Consider the following 9,790-nt stretch of genomic DNA (forward strand, 5'->3'; position numbering starts at 1 on the left):
CCAGCCAGTCAGGACTCAGGTAACTGCAGACCCAGCTGATGTCCAACTGCAATGGTACGAGTGTCCTTAAGCAAGAACTGCCCAGTGGAGCCCAGTCAACCCACAGAAGCAGGTGACATAATAATAAATTGTTTCAAGCTGCTAAGATTTGGGGTGGTTTGTTATGTTGTAGATAACGGGAACCACTGGGATGCCTCCGGTGGCTCTTATAAGGTGAATACAGAAAACTTTCCTTTGATCTTAAATATGTGACTGAAATGTTAGAACTCCTTGAAGGTGATGGTGGGCACAGCAGTGTGTCTAGACCCAGGAGGCATCCAATGGATGGCAAGACCAAGCAAGACCATCTGCAGTCCTTTTAGGATGCACTCAGTTAAATGGAGGACCCAAAACTAACCTCACAGGGGTGTTGTGAAAATTCAAAGAAGTCATGCAGGTAAAGCCCTCGACACAGTGCCTGACACATAGCAGGACCCCCTAAAATGTTAGCGGTAACTCATTCACCATGTGCGTCACCTGTTATGATGCATTTGGTTGCACGTAAGAGGACCCAAATCGAAAGGGCTTGAATCAGAAGGAAATGCATTATTTCACAGAGCAAGAAAGCCAGGGGTAGGATGTCCCAGGGTTGTAAAATCCAATCATTTAAGACCAAATTTAATTAAATTATACTTCAATACAAATTTTACTTAAAATTGAACGTTTATTGAATGCCAACTAATTGCCAGGCACAGTTCTAGAAGCTGGAGATAAAAAGCAAAGAGAGCAAAGTCCTTGGGAATGCAATCTGGTGCAGCCCCTCTGGAAAACAGTATGGAGGTTCCTCAAAAAACTAAAAATAGAACTACCCTATGACCCAGCAATTGCACTATTAGGTATCTATCCAAGGGATACATACAGGTGTGCTGTTTCGAAGGGACACATGAACCCCCATGTTTATAGCAGCACCATCAACAATAGCCAAAGTATGGAAAGAGCCCAAATGTCCATCGATGGATGAATGGATAAGGAAGATGTGGTATGTATACACAATGGAGTATTACTCGGGAATCAAAACGAATGAAATCTTGCCATTTGCAACTACGTGGATGGAACTGGAGGGTATTATGCTAAGTGAAATTAGTCAGAGAAAGACAAATATCATATGACTTCACTCATATGAAGACTTTAAGAGACAAAACAGATGAACATAAGGGAAGGGAAACTAATATAAAAACAGGGAGGGGGACAAAACATAAGAGACTCTTAAATATGGAGCACAAACAGAGGGTTTGTGGGAGCAGGGATGGGCTAAATGGGTAAGGGGCACTAAAGAATCTACTCCTGAAATCATTGTTGCACTATGGGCTAACTAACTTGGATGTAAATTAAAAAAAAAAAAAAAAAAAAGCAAGCAAGCAAAGTTCTTTGGTGGGGGTCTATTCACTCAATGTTATCCTCATGCCTTTGTAGGTCTGTCCTGCTACATTATACTCTTCTGTGCGAATATACCACAATTCATCCATTCTCATGTATTTTATTAATTATTTATTCATTTATTCATTCTGAGAGAGAGAGAGAGAGAGAGGGAGAATCTCAAGCAGGCTCCATGCTTAGTGTGGAGTCTGACACGGGGTTCATCTCACGACCATGAGATCATGACCTGAGCTGAAATCAAGAGTCGGACGCTTAACCAACTGGGCCACCCAGGCGCCCCTAACCATTCTCCTTTTAATGGACGTCAGGTTTGTTTCCAATTTGCTGTTGGTGAATCACTACAAACATTGTTGGGACGCCTCACCCAGCGCGCATGCTCACGTTTCTTCTCGTTAAGTATCCAGGAATGGAGATGCTGAGTATAAGGGACTCAAAGCTTCAACATGGCTGAATTTTTCAAATACCAAATGATTTTCCAGATGGTTGCACTGACTTCCTCCTTCACCTGGAGTGCATGAGGTGCCCTGCTAATCCCCATTGTCACCTACAGTCATCTGAAGTTTTGCTCATTTGAAGACATAAAATAGAATCTCAGTGTGGCCCTCTCTTTTCCCCTCTAGGTGTTTCTACAATTACCGGCTGGCTTTGGTCAGCTGGGTGGGGTCAAGATAGAGGAAGAAGGGAACTTAGTGATTATAATTTTTTGATTTTAATTTTTAAAAAAATCTTTATTTGTTTTTGAGAGAGAGACAGAGACAGAGTGCAGGCGGGGGAGGAACAGAGAGAGAGGGAGACACAGAATCTGAAGCAGGCTCCAGGCTCCGAGCCGTCAGCACAGAGCCTGACACGGGGCTTGAACTCATGAACCGTGAACCGTGGGGTCATGACCTGAGCTGAAGTCGGACGCCCAACCGACTGAGCCACCCAGGCACCCCATTAGTGATTATAATTTTGAGTCTAGGATGGGTAGGGACATGGGCAGGGTGGGGATGACAAAGCAGGGATGTGATGGATGGGGGCGGGGAGAGTGTGGCAACCAAGTCCAGGGCGACGCTGACAGTGGGGGGCCTGCAGCGAGGACACATGAACAAGCAGGCTGGACTGGGAGGAAGATGACCTCAGTGCCACCTTTGTTGGTCTTCCTCTGATTACTGATGAAGTGGAGCATCTCTTTGTATCAAATTAATTACAAAACTACTGAAGCATAGAAGAGTCTCAAAGGAGAAGACCAACAATTTCTTAATGACCACTTTTTAAAAGCAATGTTCCTTTTTTTTTTAAGTTTATTTATTTTGAGAGGAAGAGAGAGAGGGAGAGAGAGAGAAAGAGAGAGAGGGAGGGAGGGAGAGAGAAAGAAAGGGTGCATGCGAGCAGGAGAGGGGCAGACAGAGAGCGAGAGAGAGAGAATCCCAAGTAGGCTCTGTGCTGTCATTGCAGAGAGGCGGGGCTCAATCCCACAAATCGTGAGATCATGACCTGAGCCTAAATGAAGAGTCGGGAGCTTAACCGACTGAGCCACCCAGGCGCCCCTAAAGGCAATGTTTCTGTGCAAATAAGAGAAAAAGAAATCTCAGACTGGGGGAAATCGTTATCGAAATTTGTGTCGTACCAGCAACAGCTTGTGTGACTTAACAAAGGAGTCCTCATTCAGAGTTGTGCCATCAGCAGAGGACACACGCTAAGATGGGAGCCCCAGGCAGCTCAGGGGCAGAAGCAGGACAATTCTACGGAGGGACCGAGGAGACCCACCATGTATCTACTGCACCCCCAGGGAAACCGGGAAAGCAGCAATGATGCTGTGCAGGTGGCGGGCACATCGAAACAAGACCTCTAAAGCTGGCTTCCCAGTGCGGTTCCAGAGCTGTAACATGAGGACGGCCCACTTCTTGTCACTTCTTCATTCCGTTAACAAATATTTAGTCATTCTGGGCCAGGTTCTGGAGATAAAATGGTGACCAGCACAGGCTTTGTCCGCATCCTCGTGGATTTATCTGTCTCAAGAGGGAGGCAGACATGAGACGCTGACATCACAGACCGTCAGGGCTGAGATGGGGGAAAGCCGGAGTTGTAGAACCCCAGAAGGGGCACCTGACCCACCCTGGGGGTCAAGGAAGGCTTTCTGGAGGAGGAGACATCGAGACCCAAAAGCTGTATGGAGTTAGTTGTGAAGAGGCGATCAGGAGAAAGAGCGGTGCTCCAAAAGGTGGAAACAGCATGTGCAAATGTTTAGAGGTGAGAGGGAGTGTGGAATGTTCTAGACCAGCACCATCCAACAGAAACATAATGAGAACCCCACCTGTGAGTCACAACATAATTAAAAAATTTTTAGTAGCCACGTTAAAAAGAAACAGTTGAAATGAATTTTAATAATCTATTTTATTTAACCTGATATAGCCAAAATATTACCATATTAACATGTGATCAATATAAAAATTATTAATGAGATATTTTACATTCTCTTTTTTTTGTACTAAGTCTTTGAAATCTGGCGGGCATCTTACACTGCGGGTACATCTCAGTTCACACTGGCCACATTTCAAGTGCTCGACAGCCACGTGCTGCACTGAGCAGCACAGCTAGACCCTTGCTACCCAAAGCACTGGCGTCAGTGGGGAGCTTGCTAGAAGTACAGAATCGCAGGCCCTGCCTAGCCCCACTAACTCAGGATCTCCATTTTAACAGGATCCCAGGGGATTCATACGCACTTGAGTTTTGAGAAAAATGGGTCCAGTTCTGAAACACTTCTGTGGCTTCCTGTTGCCCTCGTGACAAACACTCAGCTACTGACCTTGGCAATCATTCATTCATTAGTGCATCACCACTCCTGAGCACCTACTGCATCCCAGGCCCTGTGCTCGGTGATGCTGGGGACACAGCAGGGACAAGGACAGACCTGATTCCTGACCTCATGGAGCCCCTAGGCAATTAATAGAGAAGGACCCAAATCCCTGTTTCATTCTGACCGTGGTAAGGATGTGTGCTTAAAGTGGGGTTACTGTGTACAAGTTCAGGAGTCCTGACCTGGGTTGAGTGGAGAGGGCATCCAGAAAATAACCCAAATAAGGGCAGAGGCCACTATCATGGCAAAACGCCACAAGCAGATTAAATGTCCCATTGCAGAGGCTGGGCAGGCCAAACAACACCAGCCTGTCCGTGGTCACTAAGAGGGATAGTTTTCAGGCTCGAGAAGCGCCTGGGGGGTAGGGTTACAGGAAACGAGCCAGGGACAGAGCCTGGTGATAGTGGCACACCACACACAGATCTGTCTGCATTTGGAAAACAAGGGGAAAGGGAACAGAGAATCAGGAAGGCGGTCACTTTGCCAAAGGGGGGAGGACTGGGGGCAAGGAATGGTAGGTGACCTTTTCTTTAAAAAAGGTCTTTTAATACAACATACTTGTATTTACTGTAGAGTAACTGAGCAGGGGAGAAAATGTGCAGGATATGGATGGAACAAGAATGGCCATGACTGTTGAAGCTGAGAGATGGGACATTCATTAGACTTTCCCTCCGCTTTTGTGTTTGTTTGAAATTTTCCTTAAAAGCGAAAAAACGTGTTGTTCTTTATAAATAGTTGCGGATGTCAAAAAATATTTTAGCAGATGGAGAAGCTCACTGAAGTCCTTCTTCCGAAAAGAAGAAATCGCATGATCAGAAATGTGGTCATCCTCTAAGAATGGAATCCGGGAGGAAGGTGGGTCAAGGCAAATTCCAACTCTTGGGTTCGAATCCTGGTGCTGTCACTTACTAGCTAGGGAACCTGAAGTCCCCGATGTCAACTCTCACACCTCATGGAAACCCAGGGATGACAACAGTAGCTGCCCGAGGGCTGAGGATTACTGAATTCATGCATGGAAAGGGCTTAGGAAGGCACCTGGCATGAAGAAGGAGCCAGGTAAATGCAGGCAGTTGTCATGATAAAGCACATGCCAGCCAGGTTCAAAACCACAGGGTGTCTCCACGCAGATGTGTTCCTACTTCCTTTACATGGAGTTCATTGTCCCAATAGTCCCTGGTATCAGAGTAAAGACAAGAATTCTCCCTAGGTCGATATACTTCAGTTGCCTTCCTTCACACCTACGAAACCGTGTTATATATGACAGTTGTTCCAAACGCTTGCATCACACCATTTAGAGAAGTTACACAAGTTGTGTTTACAATCACTGTGAAAATCAGTAGGAGAAAAATCCCCTTAGCTGGGTATTTGCAATTCCATTCTGGCCTGATGACTGTTACCGTGCACACAGAGAAAGACCGCGCTTTTCCTGCCGCTGCAGAATGTTTAAAGTTATAAGACGCTTCCTGAATGTTTTTTCCTCTTAAAATTCAAACATGATGGGATTTTCTCCCTTGCTAGCTTTTTCTCCCACAACTACTGTTGGTGTTCAATGAAAACAGTCACTGCAAAAAATTTCTTAAAAGTAAAGGCCCTTGCCCCCTTCCGACACTCAGAAATGACCACTGGTTCATTTTGTTCACCGTCCTTATAGATGATGATGTCTGGGATCCTTCCAAAATTTTTGCGTGGGAAGACCGTGGGTGGAGTGTGGGTTGGGCGGGATTGACTAGACTGGAGGGGGCGGGGCAGGGGGAGGGGCCACGCACAGGCCCAGGTGAGAGAGCTGGTGACGTCAAGTTCTGTGTGTCTGGAGCTTAGACAGTTGGGGAGACAGGCAGAGTGATGGTCAGGGGCTACATCACACCAGGCCTTCAGGATCAGTTAGAACCTTGTCCTTAGGATGCTGGAGAAACACGGAAAGGCTTCAACCAGGAACACGTGATCAGATTGGTGTTTTACAGAACTCCCTCTAACTGCCAAGTGGAGGTGGGTGAAAGTGAGAAAAAGGAGGCCAGGGGCCCAGGGAGGAGGCCAGGCGAGATGAGGTGGGAGAGGTGGGGCTAGACCAAGGCAGGGCCATGAAAGGGGAGAAGAGGGCAGGTGGGAGAGGTATCTAGGAGGCCTAGTGCACAAGCCATGGAGGCTGATGGGTCCGGCTGGGCGCGTGTGCGCGCATGTGTTGGGGAGGAAAGCATCAAGGATGAGGCCCAGGGTTCTTTGTGGAAACTTGGGATATGGAGGAGCCACCCCTGGAGGAGAAGGTTTGGAATTTGGGACACACTGAGTGTTAAGGGCCCAGGGGTCACTCAGGGCTGAGGGTGAGGGGCCTTTATGAAGCCGCAGGATGCCCAAGAGTGGGGCTAAAGGTAGAGGTTGGGGCTAAGGACAGAGAATGGGCATCACCAGCACAGAGACAGGAAACAGACCATAAAAGTGGATAAGATGGCCCAGGGGCTGGGAGGAGAGAAGAGCCCCCAACACTTAAGGAATTGGTGAAATCAGAGGAACTTATTGCAAAGAAACAAGACAGAGGAGAAAAATCAGGGGACAGCAGCATCACAGAAACCAAGGGGAGAGTGTCCTTAGAGAAGGCAGGAAAGGCCAACACTGCTGATTTTTGCCACAGTGGCCAATAAGATGAGCACTAAAAGGTGCCCACTGAGCCAGGTTCTCATTGTCAGAGAAAGAAGTTACAAAGAAAGCAAGGGCGGGACGGGGGGCGGGTAGGCAGGAGTGGACCTTCCAGGGCTAGAGTAGAGTCAGAGCTGGCCAGTGTGCACTCATCAGCATTGACACAGACATCCACCTGCACACACACGCTCAGAGATGCAGATGTGTATGTACCCGTCGGTTTGTATACAGACATACATCTTCTAGCTTTGTCAGCTGAGAGCGACTGGAAGCAGTGACACCTGGCAATGAAAACACCCAGGGCGCAGACCTTGGTTCCTACTACCATTCTCCAGCAAAAGGACCAGGGAAAGTGCCAGATAAGCCTGGGGCTCCTTACAGTGCTGGAAAGTAAGGAGGTGCTTGAGTGAGAAAAAAAAAGGAGTAAAGAACACAGGAGCCAACCTGACAGGGCCTCTAGGCCAAACGTGTAAAAATCTGAGTGAAAAAATTTTGATGGTATTGGGTTATACCGAAAGAATACAAAAAATATCCGTGAGTCCATACTGATATAAATCAATGACTGTACAAATAAAATAAATGGGGTGGAATGGACAAATCTTCATACAGAAGAACTCCAAATAAAATACAGGGAAGAACTGAGGGAAACAGAAAAGCAGCGTCATTAGAACACCACAGTAGGGGTGCCTGGCTGGCATAGTCGGTAGAGCGTGCAGCTCTTGATCTCAGGGTCACGAGTTCAAGCCCCATGTTGGGCGTTGAGCCTACTTAAAAAAAAAAAAAAAAAAAAAAAAGACAACCACCATATTAACTGTGCCAGGCAAGATCCATTGATGGATGCCAAAATCAGGGGAGGAACTTTGAGGAGACCGGACATTTGCACAGCCTCAAAGTATCTTCCCACATTTATCAATTACTGTGGTGGTTTTTATATATGAAGACAATATCTGACATTTTTCCCTCTAGGAAACGGAATTTAATTCTCCTCCCTTTGAGAGTACGCTGGATGCTGTGACTTGCTCCTAACACACGCACGGTAAGGAAAGGGCAGAACAGTAATACCGTGGGCAAGATACCTGGTGGATGCCACCTTTATGAAATGAGGTCACCTGAGTCTCAGTGGGATTCATCCCCAGCCTATAGTCTAACTGGGAGAACATGAAAAATACCAGACTGAGGGACAGTCTACAAAATACCTGACCAATATGCCTCAAAACTGTCAAGATCATGAAAGACAGGGAAAGACTGAGAAACTGTCACAGATTGGAGGAGACCAAGGAGACAGGACAAGTAAATGCAACAGGGTATCCTGGATTGGATCCTGGAACAGAAAAAGAACATTAGTGGAAAAACGGGGGGGATATGAATAAAGTTCGGACTTCTGTTAATCCAACACTAACCAATGTTAACGTCTTGGTTTTGACAAATGTAAAACTATTGTTATGTAAGATGTTAACGTGCGGGGGAGCTGGGTGTAGGATGTATGGGAAGTCTCTGTACTATCTTTGCAATCTTTCTGTAAACCCAAAATTATTAAATAAAAACATTTTAAAGTAGCTGTGGACTTGGCTATGAGTTGGCCCAGCAGAATCCCTCGCTCCCTTCATCTGGCTCTTCAGATCTCACCTCCTGTGTTCTCTACTCTGGGGAGTCCTTCCTGACACCTTAGACCAGGTCACATGCTTCCTCTGGGCTCCTCTGGGGAGGCCGCCGCGGCCGTGTGTCTCCCCAGGAGCGATGAGTGTCTCCCTGACTAGGAACTGTCAATGCTGATGGCGGCAGAAGCTGCACCAGATCCCCATGACTTCTCCCAACCTGACCCTTCCTCTTCTGAGCCCAGAGCCTGCCAGATTCCCATCTTCATGGTCTCCCCGACCCCATTCACCCGAGGCAGGGCACATCTGAGGCCACACAGATGGTCTGTCCCACCCACCTATCAAAACAGCACCAAATTATTCCCCTTGCCCACATGCCGGCCTTCCATACACTGACTGCCAGAAACAGTCCATGAGTGTGGACACTGAAGGTGACTGCCCAGTGCACACCCCTCCCAGAAGGAATCTTCCAGCTACAACAGGTTCAGCTGGGTTGGACACTGGACCCCAATTCAATTCTCATCTGGGGAATCTGGAATGGGGCCCGAGGGGCTGTAGGGCACTGCCCTGGAAGGTCACACAGAGTCGGGGCAAGAGTCTACTCTGGGCCAGCCTAGCTGCCTGCAGAATGCAAAGGGAGGTGGGGACCACAGGGCCCAGGGGAAAGAGGAAAGCAGAGTCACTGCCCCGTGTTCAGACTTGATCCTGTCCTCACCAGGCCCCAGTCCATTTCTCTCCATCATCACCCATGACCAATCTACTGTGGGCTCTGTCTTCCAGATGTTTCCAGAGCACTGCTCACTCCTGCCCCTGCCCTGGTGCAGGCCACTGTGATCTCTCACCTAGATTACTGCATTAACTCCTCATGGGCCCCCTGCTCTCCACCTCCACTCACCCTTAGCAATCTCATCCTGGGCCTTAACGCTGTGAAAATGCCAGTGACTCCCACATTTGTATCTCTAGCTCAGATCTAGCCCTGAATGCCAGACTCATACGTCCCACGTGCTCGGCCAGTCCACAGGGACATTTCACAGACCCGCAGCCTCTCCAGGTCTCTCCCAGGCAGTTCCTGGTACTACTTCCTCCCAAACTTAGAGCTGTTGGCTCCTCTTTCTCACCCCACACCTGTACCCCAAGTCCTGTCCACTCTTCCTTCAAATTATGTCCTAAATTCAGCCACACCTCTGGCCAAACCACCACCATCTCTCAGCTGGAAAGATGCAGCCTCTGCGCTGCTTCCACCCTGGTGCCCACGCAGTGGCCAAAGGAACCCTACCAAGATGGTAGATCGCATCGCTCTTGAGCCCCA

The 9,790-nt window shown here is 47.9% G+C and overlaps 1 long non-coding RNA gene across 1 annotated transcript; it reads left to right on the forward strand.

Moving 5' to 3' along the window:
• The first annotated feature begins 5,724 nt into the window (after positions 1–5,724).
• On the forward strand, positions 5,725–8,442 carry LOC128313209 (uncharacterized). The gene is made up of 2 exons (XR_008293574.1): positions 5,725–6,241; positions 7,853–8,442. It is a non-coding gene; the product is annotated as an uncharacterized LOC128313209 (long non-coding RNA).
• Positions 8,443–9,790: the final 1,348 nt, after the last annotated feature.

The sequence above is a fragment of the Acinonyx jubatus genome, chromosome E2, assembly GCF_027475565.1.
Source record: "Acinonyx jubatus isolate Ajub_Pintada_27869175 chromosome E2, VMU_Ajub_asm_v1.0, whole genome shotgun sequence".
Taxonomy (NCBI): domain Eukaryota; kingdom Metazoa; phylum Chordata; class Mammalia; order Carnivora; family Felidae; genus Acinonyx; species Acinonyx jubatus.